At 43.1% G+C, this 27,203-nt stretch overlaps 1 long non-coding RNA gene across 5 annotated transcripts in view; it reads right to left on the bottom strand.

Moving 5' to 3' along the window:
* Positions 1 to 27,203, bottom strand: part of LOC148146308 (uncharacterized) — a 979,539-nt gene that overhangs the window by 666,316 nt on the left and 286,020 nt on the right. The window lies entirely within an intron of this gene.

Here is a 27,203-nt window from a genome sequence, read left to right as displayed (position 1 = left end):
CAAAAGTCACAGGTCTTCATGTCTATCTCCATGATAAACACAGAGGGGAAATTGAGGACCTCACCCATCTCTTAAAGTTTTACACATGCATGCCCATTTTGGATTTTAAGGCGTCGTATTCTCTCTCTATGTGTTATTTTTCTTTACTGTAGTGAATTTGGATTCAAGCTGATTGGACCCTTCAAATCCTGACTCATCCGGTTAGACCCATCCCTCTGGATGAGTCATGGTGACTGTTGTTACAGCATCTGTGTCGGCAACATGACCAGACCAAAAAAATGGAGCAGAGGCTGCAGAGAGGACAATCTCCGTAAAATGGAATGAGGGAATCACCATCAGATCAGCCGTGGTCTTAGTGAATGGTGGGGTAGGATTTAATGGACTACTAATGTAACTTATTCATATATTTCTATTTATTCCAAGCAAACTCCCCCTCTCTCCCAGTGTCCCATACTGGTGGGGAGTGAGTCACCTCTTCCTGTTCCTGCGTAACAGGATCCTCAGGCCTCAGTAGCCTCCAGATTTCCCTGTGCCCCAGTTTTGAGCAGTTGAATAACTGGTTCCTGTTCCTGTGTCCAAGTCTCGAACAGTTGAGTGACTGTCTCCTGTCCCTGTGCCCCAGTTTTGAGAAGATGAGTGACTGCCTCCTGTTCCTGTGTCCCAGTCTCGAACGGTTGAGTCTCCCGTTCCTGTGTCCCAGTTTCAAGCAGTTGAATGATTGCCTCCTGATCCCAAGTTTGTGAAAATACATGCCCTTCTCCTGTTCCTGAGTAACAGGTTCCAATAGCTCTGTGCTCACCTGCTGCTCCTGTGGAATTGAGGTGAGCGACTGAATGGCCTCTTCACATTCTTTACAGCTTTTTCTTGACCAAAGACCTTTCCCCTGTTTCTGTAAAACACCATCAAAATCTGAATGATGTATTTTTGTATTTGACTCTCTGTAATTGAACAAACAAGCCGACTGACAGAATTCAGATGCTGAATAGCCTCCTCCTGTTCCAGTGTTATACACTGAAGAATCAATAGACTCTCAGAGATGTACAGCAAGGAAAAAGATCGTTCGGTCTGGTCATCCATACCGCCAAATATCCTAAATTAATCTCGTCCCCCTTGCCAGCAATTGGCCCATCTCCCTCTACACACTTCCCATGCATATATCCATCCAAATGCGTTTTAAATGGTGTAACTGTACCTGCCTCCACCACCTCTTTTGGCTGTTCAATCCATACACACAGCAGTCTCTGTGTGAAAATGTTGTCCCTCATGTCCCTTTTTAAATCTTTCTCCTCTCACCTTAAACCTTTGTCTTCCAATTTTGGACTCGTCTATCCTGGTAAAAGACATTGACTGTTTTCCTTATCTATGCCCCTCATGATTTTATAAACCTCTTTAAGGTCACCCTTCAGCCTCAACACTTGAAAATAGCCCCAGCCTATTCAAACTCTCCTTATAACTCTAACCCTCCAACACCTGCAACATTCTTTTAAATCTCTTCTGCATCCTTTCAAGTTTGACAACGCTTTTCCGACAGCAGGGTGACCAGAATTAAAGGCAATATTACAAAAGTGGCCAAACCAATGTCCTGTACAGATTTTGTCATGCAAATGTTTCGACTCAAGCACGCACCAATAAAGGGAAGATCACCAAGTGCTTTCATCACTGCGCAATCTACCTGTGACGGCACTTTAAAGGAACGGAGAACCTGCACCACAAGGCTAGCTTTGCTGCCTCACAGGGCAGCGACCTGGGTTTAATTCCATCCTTGAATGACTGGCTGTGTGGTGTTTGTACATTCTCCCCGTGTATGCGTGAGTTTCCTCCGGATACTATGTTTTACTCTGACAGGATAAGGATATACAGGTAAGGGTAGATTGGCCATGCTAAATTGCGCACTGTACCCAGGGATGTGTAGGGGAGGTGGATTAGCCATGGGAAATGCAGGCTCAGAGTGATAGGGCATGTGTTTGTCCAGTGGGATATTGTTTAAAGGGTCGGTGTGGCCTCGATGGGCCGAAAAGCCTGTTTCATAACTGTCGGGATTCGATAATTTCTATGGAGTTCTCCTTCATTGGCAGCTTTCAACAGGGCACTACCGATATATCTTGACTTGATTTGTCTTCCCAAAATGCAACACCTCACACGTAACTAAAATATACTCGATCTACCACTCCTCGGTTCACCTAAACAAAGTCCCATTATAGTCTGAGAGATCATTCTTCACTGTCGACGATGCCACCAAATTTGTTATTATCTACAAATCTGCTGACCATACTTCATATACTCAAATGCAAATGATTTGTATAAGTCACAAAATGAAGTGGACCCATTATTGATCTTTGCAGCACGCCACTGGTCACAGGTCTCCAAGTTTAATGAACAAATGTCCACTGTCACGCCCTGTCTCCAATATTCATGAAAATGTTGGATCTAAATGCCGAGCTCTCCCTGGATCCCAGGCAGTCTAACCTTGTTAACCAGTCTACCATGTAGAGCATATTGGTTTTCTTACTGAATTCCATAAAGACAACATCCACTGTCCTGCCGTCGTCAATCATCTTCATCACTTCCTCAAAAAATTACACCAATCAGTGGGACGTGATCTCCAATGGACAAAACCCTCTTCAGTCCTTGTCTTTTTAAATGCATGTAGATCCTTTTCCACCAAATCCTCTCCAACAATTTAGTCACCATTGACGTCAGGCTCACCGATCTATAGTTACCTGTTGTTTTCCTTATTTTCTTAAATAATGACACTATGTTAGCAGTCCTCCTGTCTTTTGACACCTCACCTGTGGAAATCAATGATACAAAGATAACAGCAAAATTCTGACCAATCTCTTTCCTAGCTTCCCACAAACATTTGGGATACAACTGATCAGGTCCCAGTGATTTGTTCACCTTTATGTGTTTTAAAATGTCAAACACCTCCTTGTAATATAGACACTTTTCAATGTATCACTATATATTTATTCATTCTCTCGCTCTTGTAACCTCCGCCACAGTGAATACTAAGGAGAAATTCTTGTTTAGTATCCCTCCAATCTGCTGTGGTTCCACACATAGGTAGCCTTACTGATCTTTAAGGGACCCTGTTCTCTCCCTAGTTAATCTTTTGCCATTAAAGGAATTGTGGATTTTTTTCAATGCCCCGTTAACCCTATTTTTAAAGCCATCTCATGTCCACATTTTTCTGGCCCGATTTCCGCATTGACTATGCACTTACTTCCCTCATACTCCTCTCGGGATTTACTTTATCTCAGCTCTGTTTACCTGACATATGCATCCTTCCTTACCTTGATCAAAGCATCAATGTATCTAGCAATCTAGAACTCCCTGCACCCACGAGCCTTGCCCCTCTCACCAATAGGAACACGTTGGCTCTGGAATCTCTGAAAACAGGTTTTGATGGCCTTGCATTTTCCAACCATCCCTTTACCTGTGAATAGGGTATTCCAATTAGCCTTGCACAGGGCTCGCCATCCCTTTCAAAGTTGGCCTTGTTCAAAGTTAGAACTTTAATGTTTACATCAGGTCTTTCCTATTCCACAATTAATTTAAAATTAATATTTATGCGTAACAGAAAGTTAAAGAAACACTTTCTGCCCCTCTGTAACAGGCTCGAGAGGCTGAATGGGCTCCTCGTGGCCCTCTGTAATAGACTGGAAAGGCTGAATGGCCTCCTCCTGTCCTTGTTCCTGAAGAAGGGCTTATGCCCGAAACGTCGATTCTCCTGTTCCTTGGATGCTGCCTTACCTGCTGTGCTATTCTAACAACACATTTTCAGCTCTGATCTCCAGCATCTGCAGTCCTCACTTTCTCCTTGTGTAACAGACCCGAGACATTAAATGAGACAGCAACCCGTGGATTATGAGCAGCAGTTAAACTGTATCTGATGGAGGTCCATCCCTTCTCAGTTACAGAAACATAACCAACACAATGTATTCCCGGTCCCCTCTCAGTACCACCTCATATAGCTGCAGCAATACAGCTCTTTGTTTTGAATGATTCTGCTGGCAAAATGTGCTGAAAAATGTATTGCTGGAAAAGTGCAGCAGGTCAGGCAGCATCCAAGGAGCAGGAGCAACACATTTTTCAGCTCTGGTCTGCAGTTTCATCAGTTGTCACTTTCTCCTTGTTGTCAAAATGTGCCAATATTCTAGATTTCCACCTTTTCAAGTAGCAACAGCCGAAAATGGGCTGAATAGCCTTCTCTTCTTTCTCTGTAAGAGGCCCATAGGGACAGAATTGTTTCGGCGTGTTGCTGAGCAGCAGTCTCAATGCTCTGTCTCAAGGTTATGAAAGGATGTGGTAGCAGGGCACTTAAAACCAGGAGTAGCCTCACACTGGTCAATAAGGAATCTAGAAACTTGCCCACCTGACCTTTCTTTATGCAACCGATCTGCTATTTTATAACTGCCTGTTTCATAAAGAGAGTGGAACGTATATAGAACCCTGCAGTGTTCTGTTAATACTCTCATATCCAAGTTTAAAATAAGATTTAAAGATTTATGGTCCATCCCTCAGCAACCCTAATCCATTCCATCCAAACCCAGTACATGTTCTCTTTTGTAGTTATATGAAAAGTGATGTGTGGAACTGGTTAATTGAGCCTGTTTGCTCAGTCATTATTTGGAGATGCCGGTGTTGGACCTAGATGTACAAAGTTAAAATTCACACAACACCAGGTTATAGTCCAACAAGTTTAATTGGAAGCACACGAGCTTTCGGAGCGCCGCTCCTTCATCAGGTGATAGTGCAGGACACACTTCTAAGGCACAGAATTTATAGCAAAATGTACAGTGTGATGTAACTGAAATTATACATTGAAAAATACCTTGATTGTCTGTTGGGTCTTTCATCTGTTCGAATATCATGATAGTATCACTTCTTTCATGTGTAAATCACAATTGTTTAAAAAAATAATTGTTGCATTCTTATGTTAGCTGTAAAAGTGAGTATTAGCTAGACAATATGTTGAAGGTATTCGCCCCCTGTGTTCTCTGTCTATGCCATGATGTTTAAATTGATTCTAATCTGAAAAGTGAGATAACAGAGTTTTACATGAATCCATGCAGTTTTTGAGCTCAGAGATTTACATGAATTCATTCAGTTTTTGAGCAAATTACTATGTAACTCTGCAAGTACAAAATCATCCCACAAAATATATGTGTGTGATGTGGATCTTTGTCGGTTTGTGTGTGTGTGTGTCTGTGTCTGTCTGGGTTGGCGGGCTGTGAGCGTGAGAGAAAATGTATATGTGTGTGGAGTGATGTCGAGTGTCTTAAGTCTGTGAGGGGGTGCATTTGTGAGTGTGGGAGTTTGTGCGTGTCTGGGGTGGGGAGTTTTGAGTATCAGTGAGAGAAAATGCATATGTGTGTCCAATATGTAGAGTGGTCTAAGTCTCTGAGAGGATGCCGTGTAAGCGTGGGATCGTGTGTGTCTGTAAGGGTGTGCGTGCGTGTCTGGGCGCGTGTCTGTGCACATGTGTGTCCGTATGCATGTGTGTGTATAGGAGTGCCTGTGTGTGTGTATAGTGCAATGGTGGTTATCTGTAATGTGACATGAATCCAAGGCCCCGGTTGAGGTCCTCCCTATGTTTATCGAAATTAGCTATCAGCCTCTGCTTGGCCACATTCGCTGCTGCCTGTCCTGAAGTCCGCCTTGGAGGGTGGTCACCTGAAGGTCCGAGGTTGAAGGTCCTGGGCCACTGAAGTGTTCCCCAACTGGGAGGGAACACTCCTGTCTGTTGATTGTTGTGCTGTGCCCATTCATCTATTGTTGTAGCCTTTGCTCGGTTTCCCAGTGGTTGATCATTGACTGTGATTAATGCCAATCTCCATGGATTCTAATAATTCCAGTAGTTGGTTTCCATCTTTAAATGATAAATGGGCGCCGTTGAATGTGTTATCCCAAAACATGAGCGGGACCATCACCGACAGCACTGACAGGGATCAGCAGATTTGGAGAGAGGGGGAGGAGAGATCAGAATCTGAGAACATTAGACTGGAATGTTCCTACAATGGATCAGAATCTGAGAACATTAGACTGGAATGTTCCAAAAATATATCAGAATCTGGGAACATTTGACTGGCATGTTCCAAAAATAGACAGGAGTTTATCCAATTATGTTTGGTATCTTTCTGCATTTTATCGGTTGTCATTATCAGTGCGGATCTATTACACTCTTCTCATTATTCAATATTTATGGGAAGCAAGGGAGGAGATTGCAGAGCCATTGGCCTTGATTTTTATGTCCTCTTTGTCTACAGGAGTAGTGCCAGAAGACTGGAGGATAGCAAATGTGGTTCCCTTGTTCAAAAAGGGGAGTAGGGATAACCCTAGTAACTATAGGCCGGTGAGTCTCACTTCTGTTGTGGGCAAAGTCTTAGAGAGAATTGTAAGGGATAGGATTTATGCACATCTGGATAGGAATAATGTGATCAAGGATAGCCAGCATGGTTTTGTGAAGGGCAGGTCGTGCCTCACAAACCTTATTGAATTCTTTGAAAAGGTGACGAAGGAGGTTGATGAGGGGAAAGCGGTAGATGTGGTATATATGGATTTTAGTAAGGCGTTTGATAAGGTTCCCCATGGTAGGCTACTGCAGAAAATACGGAGATATGGCATTGAGGGTGAGTTGGAGGTTTGGATTAGGAATTGGCTGGATGGAAGAAGACAGAGGGTAGTAGTTGATGGCAAAGTTTCTTCATGGAGTGCCGTCACTAGCGGTGTTCCGCAAGGATCTGGTTTGGGACCATTGCTGTTTGTCATTTTTATAAATGACCTGGAAGAGGGGTTAGAAGGTTGGGTGAGCAAGTTTGCGGATGATACGAAAGTCGGAGGAGTTGTTGACAGTGAGGAAGGATGTGGCAGGTTACAGCAGGATATAGAGAAGCTGCAGAGCTGGGCAGAAAGGTGGCAAATGGAATTCAATGTAGCTAAGTGTGAGGTGATTCATTTTGGGAAGAATAACAAAAAGATGGGGTACTGGGCTAATGGTCGGATACTTGGTAGTGTGGATGAGCAGAGGGATCTTGGTGTCCATGTACACAGATCTCTGAAAGTTGCCACCCAGGTAAATAGTGCGGTGAGGAAGGCATATGGCGTACTGGCTTTTATTGGTAGAGGAATTGAGTTCCGGAGTCCTGAGGTCATGATGCAGTTGTATAAGACTCTGGTGCGGCCGCATCTGGAATATTGTGTGCAGTTTTGGTCGCCATACTATAGGAAGGATGTGGAGGCACTGGAACGGGTGCAGAGGAGGTTTACCAGAATGTTGCCTGGTATGGAAGGAAGATCGTATGAGGAAAGACTGAGACACTTGGGGCTGTTTTCATTAGAGAAAAGAAGGTTTAGGGGTGACTTGATTGAGGTGTACAAGATGAATAGGGGGTTAGTTAGGGTTGACAGTGTGAACCTTTTTCCGCGTATGGAGTCGGGTATTACAAGGGGGCATAGCTTTAAATTAAGGGGGGGTAGATATAGGACTGAAGTTAGGGGTAGGTTCTTCACTCAGCGAGTCGTAAGTTCATGGAATGCCCTGCCAGTAGCAGTGGTGGACTCTCCCTCTTTATGGGCATTTAAGCGGGCATTGGATAGGTATATGGAGGATAGTGGGTTAGTATAGGTTAGGTGGGCTTGGATCGGCGCAACATCGAGGGCCAAAGGGCCTGTACTGCGCTGTATTCTTCTATGTTCTATGTTCTATGTTCTATTTTTATTATCCTTTCCTGGCTATCGTCGGTGTTCCTGGTAAGTGTCACTGTCCAGATTTTTTTCTATACACCAGTTATGACTGTATTACTGTTCTTACATATAATCTACACTTCTTGTCACTATTATTTTCCTGTTGAACCTCTCGATCCATATATTCACTCTACAGACCACTACTAACTACATCAATGAACATGTTCAATTACTGTCTCCCTTTCTGCTCTGGCAGTGTTACTCACGGGTCTCTATGTTGACATTCTCAGTTACAGCGGAGAACTACAATTTATCGTATCATTGCCTTTGTTATTTAAATATTCACAGCATGGAGGTCACTCTCTATTGTTCTGGTTACAAACTCCACTTCCTTCCACTGTTTCCATCTTTTCCCTGGCCAATAACTGCGGCTGAAGCAGACAGGTCACGACTGTGGGAGATCCCTTTGACCATGAGCTGATTCTTGACACCATTCCCTGACCATTTCTAACTTGAAATACTCACCACTTCAGAATATATCTCACTGGTTTATTCCATCTGCTGTTTGAACCTTGAGCTATGAAGTACAGTCTTAATGAAGCCAATAATCTGCTGCTGACGCTCCCGGCTTCAAACTTGCTGAAGCAAATCTGATTCAACCTCACCCCAAACTCCCATCCATCTGTCATTCATGGGCACGCCGATGTATATTGCTGTTGTGTCTGGCAATGCCCTTATTTTTACATTCTCAAGCACTTTATCTCATCTGTCCATGAAACTTCTCTCGTTCTCTCTCTGGCGATTAACAAAAAGCCTGCCAGCTGTTCTTACTGAAAATAGTTTCCTCCATGTGCGTTCCTTCTCACACAATGAGTTTCGCATTCAACCACGCCAATCGGGCACACACACGCACTCTCCCTCAGTTTCTGATGAACACACACACACAGCAAATCTTCCCATTTTAGGCAGTAATCTAAAACGAGTATGGTTAGCATATGATAGTAACGTTTGCAATACTCTCCATGCTGGGTAGTTTACTGAGCAACACACTAGCATGGTCTGCACAACTCTCCATGTTGGGCTGTCATCTTCTCCCAGTTTATGTTGTTTGTGGTGTTTGGTGAAGCAGATTCAGAATTTGATGTAACAAACCATTTCAGCTGATCTGACAATGCCTTTATTCAATGTTCTCATTCTTGTAAATTTACTCTCGAAGATCTCACTTTTCCAGTTAGTCCCACTGCCCTGTCTTTTTCCTCATACTTCCACAACATCTTTTCAGTTAATTAACTTTTTCTTTCTGTCTTTAATGTGAATCTTTCTGTCCCTCTGTATCTTTCCCTAGCCTTTGCTTTTGGCTCCCTAGTGTATTGAGTGCAATCATTGTGAAGCTGAGAAACAGTGACATGGTGTGTGTCAGGCTGTTGTTCACTTCCCGGTATGTCCCATGTGATGGTCCATGGACAGGGGTGTTTCAGAAGTTATGAGTCACATCCTTGTAACTTGGTCTGTACCTGTGGTTGTCCCTCTCAGGTGACCTTGCGATCAGTAGCACGAGGAAGCCTCTAGAGTAAAGGACCAGGCATCTAAATTGTGTGACAATGTTGTCACTTAATAAAAATATTAATTTCTCTTTTTTTCATATAAGAGATCTTAAAGGCCAAACTGCCTGCTGAGAACGGCTCAAGTAAACAACTTGCGACGCTTTTAGGCTTTTTAATAAATAGTAGAAACAACGGTCTAGTAAATGATCCATAGCTGCTACTCTCTCTGAAACCTGACTTGAAGCTGATTGCTCCTGGATTGGAGAACTATATGCAAGAATGTATGTCTGAATGTACCTTTTTGCCCAGGGGTGTGTTTCGGTGATGTTAGCATATTGGAACAGTTCATTTGCAGAAGGTACTGTATCCATTATTCGGTTAAGGTTTCCAATAGTTAAATTATTCTAAATTCCTCGTCATTTTGAATTGATTTTCATTAGAGTGTTTAAATAAATTGTGTTTTGCTTAATGGTGAGTGGTTTGACTCGTAGCATCACATCTGGAACACCCACTTCACATCTACCTTTAAAATAAGAAAGGTTTGGCATCCAAGCTACCTTCTTAAAATAGATTGAGGCAGTCCAGTTGGTTTATAGCAAACTGGGGACTCTTGCAGGTTCTAAATCAATAATACCAAATTGGGTTTAGAATTACAATCCCTACAGTGTGCGAACTGACCATTCGACCCAACAAGTCCACACCGACCCTCCGAAGAGTAACCTTCCCAGACCCATTCCTTTACCCTATTATGACACATTTACCCTGACTAAGGCACCCAACCCACACATCCCTGAAAACTATGAACAATTTAGCATCGTCAATTTACCTGACATGCACATCTTTGGATTGTGGGAGGAAACCAGAGAATCCAGAATAAGGTCATGCAGACACTGGAGATTATGCACTGGGAGACAATTGCGTTCAAAGGTCGTGTTTAGTAGCTGTCAGTGTCTTTTGTTCCGGATGCTGACTTCGGTTGGTTTAAACAGTGTCTTGTATATAAAGATTCTTTCAGTCATTAAGAGTTTTCTGGGTGTGGAAGAAGTGAAGTTGGGGGTTTTCCAAAAGATAATGAAGGCAAAGCTGTAGGAATTGACAGACAAGCTGGAGTTGGGGTTGCGTTTGTCTGTGAGAAAATGAGAGATGATTACAGCTATAGCTCGGCAATTACATTTGGAAGAACTGCCATCAGACTCTTTGGAAACAGCTGGAATTCAACTTCAATGAGGCTCTTTGAACATGAGAAGGAATTGAAACAGTTTGAATTATGATGAAAAGTCGAAATAAAAGAAAAGGAAATGAAGAAGGAAGAGAGAAAAGGAGAGAAGAAAAGCAGAGAGTTTCAACTTCAAAAATTAGCAATTAGAGAGGAAAGTTGACATAAAGGGCGGAGATGAAGGGAGAAGGTCGGCGGGATGAGGAGGATACTGAGGTTGAGCAACCCTATTGTAACCAATGGCCTGGTGGGGTTCTGTTCAAATGCATCCAGGCATTATCTAAATTTGATGAGACGGATGGGGAAGCCTTTTAAATTTCATTTGAGAAAGTGGCTAAAAAATGCAGTGACCAGTGACCATGTGGATTTAGTTGATCCAAACAAAGCTGATAGGTATTCATCCGTATTGGAGGAGATATCTGGCCAGTATGGGGTGGTGAAGAAAGCCACCTGAAGTGCATATGACCTTGGGCCAGAAGCCGACAGACAGTGTTTCAGGAATCGAAAAAAATGGTCCCTGATAAAACGCACATTGAATTTGAAAGGATCAAACAAAGTCATTTTGAAAGGTGGGTCTTGAGCTTGTTTTTGGCGTTACAACATTTCAGCATATAAATTGCGAATAACATACCTGAGACAAATCTTTATCACTGACCGTGACCCCCTTAAAGTGTTTGGAGAAATTTAGGGAGAAAAATACCACTCTGTTTCAATTGAGCTTATTATTGCTGTCATTCAGTTTGAAATTGCACAGGTGACAGGGCGAGAAAATCTAAGTTTTGATACGTTGTGGAGACTTGGATGAAGAAAGACAAAGGCATCCTGTGGCAGGAATAAAATGACTTAAATCGAAACTAGTTGTGAACATTTGTATGCTCACAGTCAATGTAATGTATATGCATTACAGTCTACTAATAGAGGGAGATTAGGAGGTATAAAATGAATCCGCCGTTATATGTTGATGAATTCTTGTATTCAAGATGGATTGTGCGAATATTACCACTGTAAAAAGGCTATTTTCTCTTGATTTTGTTTTGAAGAGAGATTTTATAGGCAGAGGTGCAGAATTGCAGTCTGAAAACAGTTTAAGTAAATAACTGAGATTTTAGGTTTCATTAAAACGGTGGTAACAATGGAAGGGCAGTGGCTAGCTCTCCCAGACCAGGTTTCGTTATTTTGATTTCAGCTGCTGCATTAAGGAGCTGCTGGGGATCCCAAAAGGTTTGGAAGTTTCAATACATGATACCTAGCTGCTTTTCTCTGAGATCTCTGTCGATGTTGTTTCCCCCTGGATTGGGAAACTGCTGTAAGGATCTGTATTTGAATATATCTTTGTGCCAAGCGGTGTAAACCAAGAAGGTACGGTATCTATTGTTTGTGTAAGTGTTCCAACATATAAGCTATTCCAAAATGTTCTCTTCTTTGATTGTATTTTAACTAAAGCATTTGAATAGATTATATTTTGCTCAATGTCGAGTGGTTTGACCAGTCACAACATATCTGTAAGGCACACTTCACATCTATATTCAAAATAAGGAAAGGTTTGGGCCTAAACGGCCTTCTTAAAATATTTTGCGGGGAATCCTTCATCCAAGCTAATAAATTACTCCTAAACCCATGTTGTCTGATCTTACCACTTACTCTTTGGAGAAGCGACATATCCGATGCCTTCAGGAAGACCAGATATGTTTCATCTGCAGGATTCCCACGATCCACCTTGTTTGTGACATCTTCAAATAACTCAAGCAAACAATTCAAACACGATTTAGCCTTCGTAAAACCATGTTGACTCTGACGAATTGTGGTTTGAGTTTGCAAATGTGCCGAACAATGGACTCTAACAATTTGCCTTAAATTACAATAGTTTATTGTTACACTTTTGTCCCTAATGTATACCATTATTATAAGTTCTTCCCTTTCGAAAGCTTTTGCGTTTTCTTTGAATTCCTATTTAATCGGCAAACGTTTTTAAGAGATCTGCTCCAAATGCCGTGTAAGAGAACGACCTCCTCCTGTTCGATGTTTTAGACGATTTGGAGATTATGGAATATTCCTGTTGCTGTCTAATATTTTGAGGAGCTGATGGGTCTTCTCATATTTCTCCATAACAGATGGAAATAATGAAAGGTCTCCTCATGTATCCCAGAGATGGGACCGAGGGATTGATTGGTCTTCTCTTGTTCACATACAACAGACACGTGTCTAAATTACCTCTTCCTTTTTCATGAAAAATGTCTCAGATAGTTTTTATCCTGATCCAATTCCCTTGCAATAGGCTCGGTGGGTCTGAATGGCCTCCTGTTATCCCAGTGTAACAATCTCCAGTCACTGTGTGACCTCTTCCAGTTCCTATGTTACAGACTTGAGGAGGCTGAATGGTCTGATCCTGTTGCTGTTTAACAGGATACTGGTGCAGAGCTGAAAATGTGTTGCTGGAAAAGCGCAGCAGGTCAGGCAGCATCCAGGGAACAGGAGAATCCTGAAGAAGGGCTTATGCCTGAAACGTCGATTCTCCTGTTCCCTGGATGCTGCCTGACCTGCTGCGCTTTTCCAGCAACACATTTTCAGCTCTGATCTCCAGCATCTGCAGACCTCACTTTCTCCTCAAGGATACTGGTGCAGCATGGCCTACTGTTATAAGCTCGAATGGCTGATTGGCCTCCTTCTGTAAATGTATATCAGGCTCCAGGGGCTGAACAGCCTCGTCCTATTCTAGTGTAACAGGGTAAAAGGCCTGAATATTCTTCTGTTGTTTCTGTGTAACAGGCTGGAGAACGGAATGGATTCCTCCACTATCTGTGTAATTCGCTTCACTTGTTGACTCCTTCTGTCATCTATGTTCAAATAAGATCATCCTTAATTTATGTAAACTCCAATGGCTACTTGGTCAAGCTGATCATCCTTTCGTCATTGCAGGAATCAGTTGAGGGAACCATCTCTGAGCTGCTTCCAATATAACAACATCCTTTCTTCATTGAAGAGATTAAATCTGTACACACTACTCCAGATGTGATCTCACTAAGACCCTGTACAGCAGCAGCAACACTTTACCAGCCTGTTATAAGTTTCCCACCCAGGTAGAGCAGTCTCAGCTCTCTGGGGGAATATAGAGCATGGTTGGAAGATAATTGTCCTTCTCTACACCATCAGCATAACGGGAGATCTGGAGAAATTAAAGTTTGAGAAGATTATAAATGATGTGGCGAGATGATCTCTACCATTGATCTCCCCAGAGCCCACGTCGCTCAGATTCCACAGAATCGAGTAAGGAGAAATCTAGTAAACAGCAAGGAGGAGCAAACGTTGATGGGAGTTATATATCAAAGTGAAAGCTGCAATATAAATGCAGGGCATGTTAAAAAACAGGAAATGATACATACACATTTGTGTATCCTTCAGTAATAATGTATTGTTTAAATTATATCTAAACTGTGTTAACCCAATTGAATGCTGATGCTGGGGAAAATGGATTTCGTGACCACGTGTGAGTTGGTTTGCATTAACATTATGTCGAGCACTGAGTTCGAGATCAGGCTATTTAGGAATTGGTGTTGAGTGATCAGAAGAGCTAATTGAAACTTTTGCTGGAAAGGGCCTTTTGGGAACAGTGACCACAATGTATTGGTTTTCTTTTATGCTGTTTGAGTTCATGGCAGTTTTTGTTTTATTTGAAGTAACCGTTATAAATCTGAGTCATGCAGCCATGAAAGTGTGAGGAGAAAGTGGGGACGACAGATGCTGGAGATCAGAGTCGAAGAGTGCGGTGCTGGAAAAGCACAGTCAGGCAGCATACTAAGAGCAGATAAATCGATGTTTCGAGCATAAGCCCTTCATCAGGAAAGAAGCATCTGGACCAAGGGAGCTGAGAGCTAAATGAGAAGGGGGTACGGCGGGGGGAGGTAGATGGTATTGTGATAGGTAGATGAAGGTGGGTTGAAAGTAATAGGTGATGAAGGGAGACAGAACGCCTCATCTACTGCATCCATTAAACCCAATGTGGTCTTCTCGGGTCAACTTGTGGATCATTTCAGAGAACATCTCTGGGACAGCCAAATTGAACATCTCCATCGCCTTGTAGCTGAGCACTTTAACACTCCTTCCCACTCTGCTAAGGGCATGGGAGCCCTGGGCCTGATCCATCACCAAACTCGAGCCATCAGAAGCCTGGAGGAAGAAAGCCTCCTCTTCTACCTTGGGACCCTCCAACCACAGGGGATCATAGTGGATTTCACCATTTCCCCATTTCCCCTAATCCCACCTTATCTCGCTCCAAACTTCCAAGTCAGCACCGCCCTTTTGAACGTTCCTATGTGTCCACCTTCCTTCCTATCAATCTGGTCCACCCTCCCCTCGACGATCACTTTCAACCCCACCTTCATCTACCTATTAGATGAAAGGAGGCAGCTTAGAAAAATGCCAAGTGCTGCAGTAAGACCAGTGGATTCAGAGAAATGTAGGACCCAGCAAAGGATGATCAAGAAACTGAGAAGAAAATCAAAAAGAGAAAAAGCGTGCAAACGAAAGAAAAACATGAAGACTGCTAAAAAGCGTCTATCAATGTATGAAAAAAAAAATAAAAACAAGGTCAAATGTGGAACAGTTGGTGTGCGTTCAGGATAATTTATTGCAGAGAACAGAGAAATCGCAGGGAAAAGAAACAGTTTCTTGCGTCTATCTTCATGGAAGAATGTCCAGAAATTCTTCCAGAAATACCAAGTGACCATGGGACTTGTGCAATTAAAGTCTAAGATCATTCTTATCAGTGTTGAACCTATCTTTAAAAATAAATCTGGATTGAGTATTTATAAATCTGACAGACTAGATGTACTTAATACAAGAATTTCAGATGAAGCAGCAAAGACATGTTGATTGTATCGCAGATTTTCACTTTATTTTCCGACACATTCCTGAAAGGCATTTAGCCAAACTGGATAAGGCAAAGGTTATAAATATTATGCAATAGTTTAAGAAAGGATGAATTTGGAGAATGGTGAACTACAGACCAGTTATCTTGTCATCCACAGTCAGGTATCTGTTGGACTCGATTACAAAGAACATGCTACTAGATATATAGAAGGTAATAACATAACTGGGGAGTGTGAGAATGTACCGATGAAAGGAAAACCAGAAGTGGCAAACATTGTTTTGGAATGGTTTGAAGATAATTCTTGTGGACAGAGGCAATGAAGAACCATTGGATAACGTATAGTTGAATATTCATGAGCTTTTTTTTTCAAATAACTCACACAATAAGCTCATAAGAAAAATTAAAGCGAGAGGTATTGGGAATAACATATGCAAATGGGAAAGTAAAAATTCGGTTTACATTCATGTGAATGTAATTGGAATATAGAGGATGTCGTGCACCAGTTGCATCGAGCGTTGGTGAGACTAAACGTAGAATATTGTGTATCGTTCAGAGTCCCAATCTAAGAAAGAATATATTGACTACAGAGGAACTTTAAAAGGTATTATCCAGATTAATCCGTAAAATGGCAAGATTGTCTGACTGGGAACCTCAGCCTGTAATCTCGAGTGTCAAAACATGAGAGTTGATTGTAGTGAATCTTAGAAACATCGAAAGGACTGAATAACAGAGGGACATGAAGAAGTACAAGGATGCGAGATAAGGGAGAATCCCACGATATTCTACACGGACAAATAGAACAGAATAATCAGCAAACAGTTAGTGTCCATTAGAAACCAAAGGGGCAATCCGTGTGTCAAGCTGGAGAACATTGATGGATTATTACATGAGACCTTCACATCTATTTTACTTGGGAGAAGGAGGATGCAGGTACAGAATTCAAGAAGATGGACTAGGAAGCTTTTGAACAGATTGATGTAAAATACGAGATTGGATTTGAGGCTTTGTTCTGTATAAATTTGGACCAATCTCCATGTCTGAATGAGTTGTATCACAGGCGGCTGTTGGGGTCAAATGAGGAAAGACCCTGACTGCAATATTTTAATTAGAATCTGACCATAGGGAAGGTGCCAGAGAACTGGAGAACCGCTAATACGATTCCACTTCACAGTAAGGGTGGGAGACATAGACCAGGGAAGTTGAGACGAGCGAGTATTAGATCACTGTTAAGAAAACTACTGGAGAAAATAGGGAAGGAGAAAATCGAACTCCAATCAGAGTTGCAAGGTTTGATCAGGGATCATCATCATGACTTTGTCAGGAGGAAGTCACATCCAATGGATTTGATTGAATTAGTTTGAGGAGGTCGATTATTTAGTTTTGTTGGAAGGCCTTTGACAAATTTCCACCTGGGAAACTGAAAAATAAAGTAAAATCTCACAATATGAAGGATAACTTGGCAAGTTACAACGAAAATTGTCTTAGTAGCAGGAGACAGAGGGTGGTGGGAGAAGGCTGTTTGTGTGACTGGAGACCAGTGTCCCCTGGTGTACCACAGGGATCAGTGCTGTGTCCCTTATTTTTTGTGTTATTCATAACAAAATATAGATTTGAATGTGGAGGGGTGCTAGGTGGAGAGTGGGGAAGGTACGATAAGTAAGTGTATGTTTGACATAAAGATTGGCTGGGTGGTTAGCAATGAGGGGAAGGCCTTAAGTTACAGGAAGATGCAAATGGAATGGTCAGATGGGCGCATCAATGGCAGATGGAATGTAACCCTGATAAATATGAGGTGATGCACTTTGGGAAATGGAACCCGTCAGGGGAGGACTCAATGAATAGCAGCACACTGGGAAGCTCAGATTGTGCTTCTCCACACATCGCTGAATGTGACTGGACAGGTTAATGCTTAAAAATGTGTTGCTGGAAAAGCGCAGCAGGTCAGGCAGCATCAAAGGAGCAGGAGAATCGACGTTTCGGGCAGATTCCTGAAGAAGGCTTATGCCCGAAACGTTGATTCTGCTGCTCCTTTGATGCTGCCTGACCTGCTGCGCTTTTCCAGCAACACATTTTTTAAACTCTGATCTCCAGCATCTGCATTCCTCAATTTTCCCTGGACTGGTTAAGAATTGGCCCTTGGGTGTAGCGTTTCCGAATCAGGGTGTAGATTATAAAAGCAATACAGGGATTTGGTTCGGCCAAAATGGAGTACTGTATGTAGCTCCGGGAACCACATTCCAGGAAGGATGTGATTGTGCTGGAGAGGGTGCAGAGGTGATTCACCAGGATGTTCCCTGGGATGGAGCATATCAGCTATGGAGAGAGGCTGGATAAGCTCGGGTTGTTTAGTTGGGAGCAGAGGAAGCTGAGGAGTCAGTGATTCAGAAGGATAAGATTATAAGTGACACGGACAGGGTGGATAGGCAGCAGCTGTACCTTTTAGTTAGAGAGTCAACAACAAAGGAGCACACTTTTAAAGTGAAGAGTTTGAGGTTCAGAGATGATTTAAACATTTTTTCACCTCAAGGTGTGGGGTTCTGGGATTACTTCCTGAGAGGGGAATGATCACCTCACAATCGGTAAAAAGGACTTGGACGAGCAATTGGAAGTGTCATAACATTCCAGGCTATGGGCCTGGTGGAGTAAAGTGGGACTAGTATAGATCATGCTGTATTTCTGATGGCACAGAGCCTATGTCCCTGTGAGTGTATGGTGTGGAAGGTCAATTATTGAGCAGTTTAATGCAGGAATTGATGGATTTCTGAAGAGTTATATTCATAAGGGTTATAAGAGTGAACTGTTGTTGTGGTTCTGTTCGCCGAGCTGGAAGTTTTTATTGCAAACGTTTCGTCCCCTGGCTCGGCGACATCATCAGTGCTTGGGAGCCTCCTGTGAAGCGCTTCTTTGATGTTTCCTCCGGTGTTTATAGTGGTCTGTCCCTGCCGTTTCCGGTTGTCAGTTTCAGCTGTCCGCTGTAGTGGTTGGTATATTGGGTCCAGGTCGATGTGTTTGTTGATGGAGTTTGTGGATGAATGCCATGCCTCTAGGAATTCCCTGGCTGTTCTCTGTCTGGCTTGCCCTATGATAGTAGTGTTGTCCCAGTCGAATTCATGTTGTTTGTTGTCTGCGTGTGTGGCTACTAAGGATAGCTGGTCGTGTCGTTTCGTGGCTAGTTGATGTTCATGTATGTGGATTGTTAGCTGTCTTCCTCTTTGTCCTTTATAGTGTTTAGTGCAGTCCTTGCATGGTATTTTGTACACTACATTCGTCTTGCTCATGTTGGGTATCGGGTGAACTGTATTAGCTTCTTAAATTATGTCAATGTGAGAAATATAAGAAAACAAATGCAGTTTCCTTACAGTTTGAAACCAGAGAATGGAGAATGGGGAACAGGGAAATGGCAGAACTATGAAGCCACTACTTCTGTTCTGTCTTCACAAAACTTTCTAACAATACAAGGAAAACCAAGTCTGGTGTAGGAAAATGATAGAATACATGGAACATAGAACATCGTAAGTAATTAGTTTAGCAGAAATTATTGTGGCTGAAAGTAATGGTCATAGACAACATTAGATTACATTACAGTGTGGAAGCAGGCCCTTCGGCCCAACAATCCACACCGACTCGCCGAAGCGCAACCCACACATACCCCTACATTTATTCCTTACCTAACACTAACACTAACATAGATTTATGAAATGGTAATTATGCTTGAGAAACAAATTGGGAGACAAATGAAAGAGAAACAATGGATGTAAAACATTTTGATTTTTAGAAAAATGTTGGTAAAGCTCAAAGCCTAATTTGCAAAATCAAATCTGAGTGGATCGGGGCTAATATATGGACATGTTTCTAGAATGGGACAGCTGGCAGGAAACAGTGAATAGAAATAAACAGACTCGTCAAGTAACAGCCTGACATTTTCTGAAAGGTATGATTCTGTGAGTATGACTATGTCCCAGACTCCCCATTACCTTCCCTAGATATCTCCTGTCTCATCAGCAGGACGGACACAGCAGAAGTGGCGGTACAGTGGGATACAGTTGGAAGGGAATTGCTCTTGGAGTCCTCAACAGTGACTCCGTATCCCATGAAGTCTCATGGCATTAGTTTGCACATGGAAAAGGAAACCTCCTGCTGATTACCATGTACAAGCCTCTCTCAACTGATGAATCAGGACTGCTCCATGCTGACGAACACTTGGAGGAAGCACTGAGGGTAGCACGGACGCAAGATGCACTCTGGGTGGCGGATGTCAATGTTCACCACCAACAGTATCTCAGCTACAGCATTACAGATCGAGCTGGCCGGGTCCGAAAGGATATAACTCGAGGCAGGTGGTGAAGGAACCAACAAGAGGAAAATACATACTTGACCACAGCCTTACTAATCTGCCAGTTGCAGAAGTATCTGTCCATGACAGTATCGGTAGGAGAGACCACCGCATAGTCATTGTGGAGACAAAGTGACACCTGCATATTGAGAATGCCCTCCACCATTTTGGGTGGTACTATCACGGTGCTTAATAGGGCAGACATCTAACAGATCTAGCTGCTCAAATCTGGATGTTCATAAGGTGTTGTGGGTCATCAATAGCAGTGGAATTGTACTCCCACATAACCTCATGGCCTGGCATATCCCCCTCGCAACAATTGCCGTCAATCCACAGGATCAACATTGGCTCAATGGAGTGTGCAGGATGGCAGGAGCAGCACCAGGCATACCTGACAATGACGTGTCAGCCTGATGAAGCCACCAGAAAGGACTACTTATGCGCCAAACAGCATAACCAGTAAGTGATAGACAGAACTAAGTGATCCCACAAGCAACAGTTCAGGTCTAAGCTCTGCAGTCCTTCCACATTTAGTCGAGAAACTTTGGGGACAATTAAACAATTCACTGGAGGAAGATATTCCACAACTAACCCCTTCCTCAATGATGGAAGAGCCCAGCACTTCAGTGTATAAGATAAGGCTGATGCATTTGCAACAATCTTCAGTCAGAAGTGCTGAGTGGATGATCCATTTCACCCCCCTCCAGTGGTCCACAGCAATTCAGTTACCAGTCATCAACCAATCTGATTCAGTCCACGTGATATCCAGAAATGATTGGAGATACTGGATACTCCACAGGGTCCATAATCTGACAACATTCTGGCAATAGTACTGAAAGCTTGTGCTCCAGAACTTGCCACTCCCCAAGCCAAACTGTTTCAATACAGTTACAACAATGGCTTTCCCCGATTATGTAGAAAATTACCCCAAGTATTTCCTGTATATAAAAAGCAAAACAAATCCAATCCGGCCAATTACCACTCCATCAGTCTACTGTCGATCATCAGTAAAGTGATGAAAGGTCTCAGTGCTTTTAAGCAGCAACCTGCTCAGCAATAACCTTCTCAATGACGACCAGTGTGGGCTCCACCAGGGCCACTCAGCTCCTGACCTCAGTACCGTTGTTCAAACATGGACAAAAGAGCTGAATTCAAGAGGTGGAGTGAGAGTGACAACCCTTTAAAACTTGGCCTTCGACCAAGTGTGGTATCAAGGGGCCTTAACAAAAGTGGAATCAATGGGTATCAGGTGCAAACTCCCCGCTGGTTAGAACCATACCTAACACGTAGGACGATGGTCATGGTGGATGAAGGTCAGTCAACTCAGCTCCAAGTCTGCAGGAGTCCCTCGAGCAGTGGCCGAAAACTTCTTCAGGGCTGCTTCATCAATGACCTTCCCTCTACTGAAGCAGTCCATGTTCAAATGCGACAATATCTGGACAGTATCCAGGCTAACAAGGGGCAAGTAATATTCAGGCCACACAAATGCCAGACCGTGACCATCACCAATAAAATACAATCTAACCTGCCCCTTGGTATTCAATGGTGTTACTATCACTGAATCCCCCAGTATCAAAGTCCTGGTGGGTAATCATTACTCAGAAACCCACTGGTCTCGCCACATAAACACAGTAACTACAAGAGCAGGTCCGAAACTAGAAATACTGTGGCGAGTAACCCACATCCTGATTTCCAAAAGTCTGTCCATCATCTACAATGCATAAGTCAGAAGTGTGATAGGAGAGTCCCAATTTGCCTGTATGAGTGCAGCCCCAACAACACTCAAGAAGCTTTATACCATCCAGGACAAAGCAGTCAGTTTGATTGTCCCGACATCCACAATGCTCCACCACAATGTTCAGCAGCAGCAGTGTTTTACTATCTATATGCTGCAATGAAATAATTCACCAAAGATCCTCAGAGACCATCTTCCCAACACACGACCAAGTCAATCTAGAAGGACAAGGGCTGCAGATGTATAGAAATACAATCAACTTTAGGTTCCTCTCCAAGACATTCAACATCCTGACTTGGAAATATATCACCGCTCCTTCATAGTCGCTGGGTCAGAATCCTGGGATTCCCTCCATAATGGCATTGGAGGTCAATCACGGCAAGTGGACTGCAGTGTTCAACATGGCAGCTCACCACCACCTTCTCAAGGGCAATTCGGGACAGGCAATAAATGCTGGCCCAGCCAGTGACACCCAGATTCACGAAATAAATAAATAGAAATTAACAGAGGAAGGTTGCTGAGGTGTCGCATGGATCGGTGCTTGGGGCCCAGCTGTCCACAATGCCCTTTAAACATTTGGTTGCTGGAATCAGATACAATATATCCCAGCCTGCTGACAGCACTAACGGATGTGGGATTGTGAGTTTGTGAGGATGTTGTAAAAAAGCACCGAGAAGATTAAGACAAGTGGAGTGAATGGGTTAATAGGTGACAGATGGAGAACAATGTGGATAGAGGTGATGGTGTGCCCTTTGGTGGAAACGATAAATTGGCAGCCTACCATTTGAAAAGGATTGGTTGAAGCATGTTCATCTACAAAGGGACGTTTGCTCCTTTTTGTTGTTTCCTTCTGCATAAACCTCTGAGGTCCCTGCAGCGCAGTGAGTTCTCTGACCAGATGTCAATACTAGGAATGACATTGGCACGCTGACCAGTGTACATAGAACCACCAAGTGGTGAGCTATAACATTGAAAAGGATCTGGATCTCCTTGTACACCAGTCACTGAAAGCAATATTGCAGGAAAGAAAGCAGTAAAGAAGATAAATGGTGTGCTGACCTTCATTTCAGGGGGATGTGAGTCCAGGAGAAAGGGTGTCTTACTGTACCTGTACAGGGCCTTGTTGAGACATCATCTCAAACATTGTGCGGTATTGTGGACAGTTCTCATCTCCATACCTAATAAAGGACAAACCTGACATTGACAGAGAGCAGTGAAGGATGACCAGACTGATATCTGGGATGGCGAGCTTGTTGTGGGAGCAGAGTTTGTGGTGACTGGGCTAGTATTCCATGGGGTTTAGGAAAATGAGTGGAGAAATCAGTGAAATGTACAAAAGTCTGACAGGGTGAGACAGATTGGAAGCAGGCGTGATAATTCCCCTGGCTGGTACAGGCAGGTCACTCTGCATTGAGATGAGAATAAATGCCTGTACTCACTGACTGGGGAACCTTGGGAATTCTCTTGCACCTGGAAAACAAGACCCTGATTATAAATAAGGATTTAGCGACAGTAAAGGGATAGTGGGAGAGCAGGAGTACGGTGTGGAAATGAAGGGCTAACCGTCATTACATTGAATTGTGTAGCAAACTCGATGGACCAAACGTACTACTGCACTTCCTATTTTATAGCTTCCCAAGGTTACTCACATTAACGGATATGTATATCATGTGGGGTAAGTGCATTGCGGAGATTTTTTTCATGAACTAGAATGGGGAGACTCAAAGTGTTGTATGACCGACTCCTTTCCCGCTGTTTCTGTGCAGTCTGTGGGAAAGCTCTGTAAATGTTGTCACAAGCTCTCAGATGTTAGGTAGGCGGTCTCTGCAGGGTCGACAGGACTGTGTTCCCATTCGCTTTTCCGACACTGATACTGAGGCCGGATGTTCTGTCCGTTGTCATCCTTTCAGACCTCGGAGTAGATAGATACAAATGAGTGCCTTGATTGACCGTTTCAGAGACCATTGAAATGTTTATCACATGTCAGGATCTTTGGAGTCAGTTTTCGGCCAGCCCAGGATTTCACGGGAGATTCACTTCCTAAAAGTACATTGGCGAAGGAAATTCTTTATCCATATTGGCTTCAAGTTCACTGTTACTGACACCAGAGTTTAGATCTCGATATTTTATTAATTGCTTTTAACTTCCACCCGCTGCCAGAGTATTAGCCTGGTCTGGATAAATAATCCAGTGACATTTCCACAGCACCATATCCACATGGGTATCTATCGGAAACCATACTGAACAGTTTATTTCTGTGCTGCTTGACACTCTGTCAAAAAGAACTCCCACCAATTTGGCTGTCATGATGGGACTGAGGTGATAGTAATTGGTCAGTTTGTAATATTTCCCGTCTTATTGGACAGGACACAGCTGAATAATTTTCCACATTGCCAGAGAGATGTTAGAGTTGGAGCTGGAATGAAACAGCTTCTCCAGGGACACGACTTGTTGTGCAGCACAAGTCTTCAGTCCCATTGAGGGAATGGGGTCAGGACCCATTGCCTTTGTCGTATCTATTTGTTCAGCTGTTTCTTCATGTCTCGTGCAGCGAATCAAATTAGTTGAAGACTGACATCTGTGATTTTGTGGGCATCATGATGAGGGTGAGGTGTATCATCGACTCGACACTTCTGGCAGAAGATGGCGCAGATAAAGCATCCTTCTCTTTTACACTGATGTGCAGGTCTGTTCCATTATTTAGGATGGGAATGTTTGTGGAGCCCTCTCCTCCAGTCTACCCCATATTTTTAAGCGGTGTCCTGCCTCCAGAGTGTCCAATCCTTTAATAATCTTACATGTCTCAATCAGATCCCCTCTCAGTCTTCGAAACTGAAGAGTATACAAGCCCAGTCGCTCCAGTCTTTCAGCGTAAGGTAGTCCTGCATTCCAGGAATTGACCTTGTGAACCCACGCTGCACTCCCTCAATAGCCAGAATGCATTTCCTCAAATTCGGAGACCAGAACTGCACACAATACTCCAGGTGTGGTCTCAGCAGGGCCCTGTACAGCTGCAGAAGAACCTCTTTGCTTTTATACTCAATCCCTCTTGTTATGAAGGCTAGCAATGTATTAGCCTTCTTCACTACCTGCTGTACCTGCATGCTTACCTTCATTGATTGGTGTAAAAGAACACCCAGGTCTCTTTGTACTGCCCCTTTACCTAAATTGATTCCATTTTGGTAGTAATCTGACTTCCTGTTCTTGCCACCAAAGTGGATAACCATACATTTATCCAAATTAAACTGCGTCTGCCATGCATCTGACCACTCACCTAACCTGTTCAGGTCACCCTGTAATCTCCCAACATCCTCCTCACATTTCACCCTGCCACCCAGCTTAGTATCATCAGCAAATCTGTTAATGTTATTACTAATACCATCTTCTATATCATTAATATATATTGTAAAAAGCTGCGGTCCCAGCACTGATCCCTGCGATACCCACTGGTCACTGCCTGCCATTCCAAAATAGAGCAGTTTATCACTACTCTTTGTTTCCTGTCAGCCAACCAACTTTCAGTCCAAGTTAGTACTTTACCCCCAATACCATGCGCCCTAATTTTGCTCACTGACCTCCTATGTGGGACTTCATCAAAAGCTTTCTGAAAGTCCAGGTACACTACATCTACTGGATCTCCCTCGTCCATCTTCAGAGTTACATCCTCAAAAAATTCCAGAAGATTAGTCAAGCATGATTTCCCCTTCATAAATCCATGCTGAGTCTGACCTATCCTGTTACTACTATCCAGATGTGTCGTAATTTCATCCTTTATAATCGACTCCAGCATCTTTCCCACCACTGATGTCAGACTAACTGGTCTATAATTTCCTGCTTTCTCTCTCCCACCTTTCTTAAAAAGTGGTCCAACATTAGTCATCCTTCAATCCGCAGGAACTGATCCCGAATCTATCGAACTCTGGAAAACAATTACCAACGCATCCACGATTTCTCGAGCCACCTCCTTCAGTAACCGGGTTCTAGACCATCAGGCCCCGGGGACTTATCAACCTTCAGACCTAACAGTCTCTCCAACACCAATTCCTGGCAAATATAAATTCCCTTAAGTTCAGGTCCTTCAGCCACTGTTACCTCAGGGATTGTTTGTGTCTTCCCCAGTGAACACAGATCCGAAGTACCAATTCAATTCTTCTGCCATTTCTTTGTTCCCCGTAATATATTCCCCTGTTTCTGTCTTCAAGGGCCCAATTTTAGTCTGAACCATTTTGTTTTTTGCCTTTCACATACCTAAAAAAGCTTTTACTATCCTCCTTTATATTTTTGGCCAGTTTACCTTCGTACCTCATTTTTCTTTCTCTGCATATTTCTTTCTTCGTAATCCTCTGTTGGTCTTTAAAAGCTTCCCAGTCCACAGTTTTCCCACTTATCTTTGCTGTGTTATACTTTTTCTCTTTTAACTTTATATGTTTCTTATCTTCCCTCGTCAGCCGCGGCCACCCATGACTCCTCCTAGGATCTTTCTTCCTTTTTGGAATGAACTGATCCTGCATCTTCTGCATTATACACAGAAATATCCGCCATTGTTGCTCCACTGTCATCCCTGCTAAGGTATTGCACCATTGAACTTTGGTCAGCTCCTCCCTCATAGCTCCATTATTCCCTTTATTCAACAGAAATATTGTCACTTCCGATTGTACCCTCTCCCTCTCAAATTACAGATGGAAACTTATTGGATTATGGTCACTACTTCCCAATGGCTCCTTCACTTCGAGGTCCCTGATCAATTCTGGTTCGTTGCGCAATACCAGATCCAGAATTGCCTTCTCCCTGTTCGGCTCCAGCACCAGCTGTTCTAAGAATACATCTCTGAGGCACTCCACTCTTTCTTGGGATCCAATACAATCCTGATTCTCCCAGTCTACCTGCATGTTGAAATCCCCAATAACAACTGTAGTAATATCTTTGTGACAGGCCAATTTCAGCTCCTGATTTCACTTATATCCGACATCCAGACTACTGTTTGGGGGCCTGTAGATAACTCCCAAGAGGGTCTTTTTACGCTTAGAATTTCTCAGCTCTATCCACACTGACTCTACATCCCCTGACTCTAGGTTCCCCCCGCACAAGGGACTGAATATCACCTCTTACCAACAGGGCCATCCCACTCCCTCTGCCCATCAGTCTGTCCTTACGTTAGCAAGTGTCGCCTTGAATATTCATTTCGCAAGCACTGTCCACTTGAAGCCACGTCTCAGTTATCACCAGAATATGATATCTGCCAATTTTCAAAAGAGCCTCAAGCTCATCCATCTTATTTATCATGGTTCGTGCATTCATATTTAAAGCATTTTTTAATTTGTTACTGCCCCCACTCTTCTCATCAACTCCTATTTCACGCAACCTGACAGTATGATCCCTTTTTGAGTTTTCTGTTTCATTGATACAGTTGTCTTTCTTGACTTCCCTTGTTCTAACTTTCCCTTCAATTTCCTTCTTAAACATCCAGTTTGTCCCCTCCACCTCCGCCCCCCCCCCCCACTTAGTTTAAACGCAGCTGTGTTGCAGTAGCAAACCTGCCTGCCAAAATGCTAGTATCCAACCTCTTCAGGTGAAAACTGTCTCTCTTGTATAATTTATGCTTACCACAAAACATACCCCAGTGATCCAAGAATTTAAATCCTTGCTTCCTGCACCAGTTCCCCAGCCACACGTTCAAGTCCATTATCTCACTGTTTCTGGTCTCATCAGACTGAGGAACTGGAAGCAATTTGGAGATAACCACCCTGGACATCCTGCTTTTCAGTCTTCTTCCTAGTTCTCCGAAGTCCCGCTGTAGTATGTTCCTCCTCTTCTTCCCAACA

This window comes from Chiloscyllium plagiosum, unplaced genomic scaffold (genome assembly GCF_037043375.1).
Source record: "Chiloscyllium plagiosum isolate Xiang-an unplaced genomic scaffold, Cpla_swu_hap1 HiC_scaffold_21, whole genome shotgun sequence".
NCBI classification, from domain to species: Eukaryota; Metazoa; Chordata; class Chondrichthyes; order Orectolobiformes; family Hemiscylliidae; genus Chiloscyllium; species Chiloscyllium plagiosum.
Note: the sequence above shows the minus strand (reverse complement) of the source record. Positions and strands in the feature narration are given on the sequence as shown.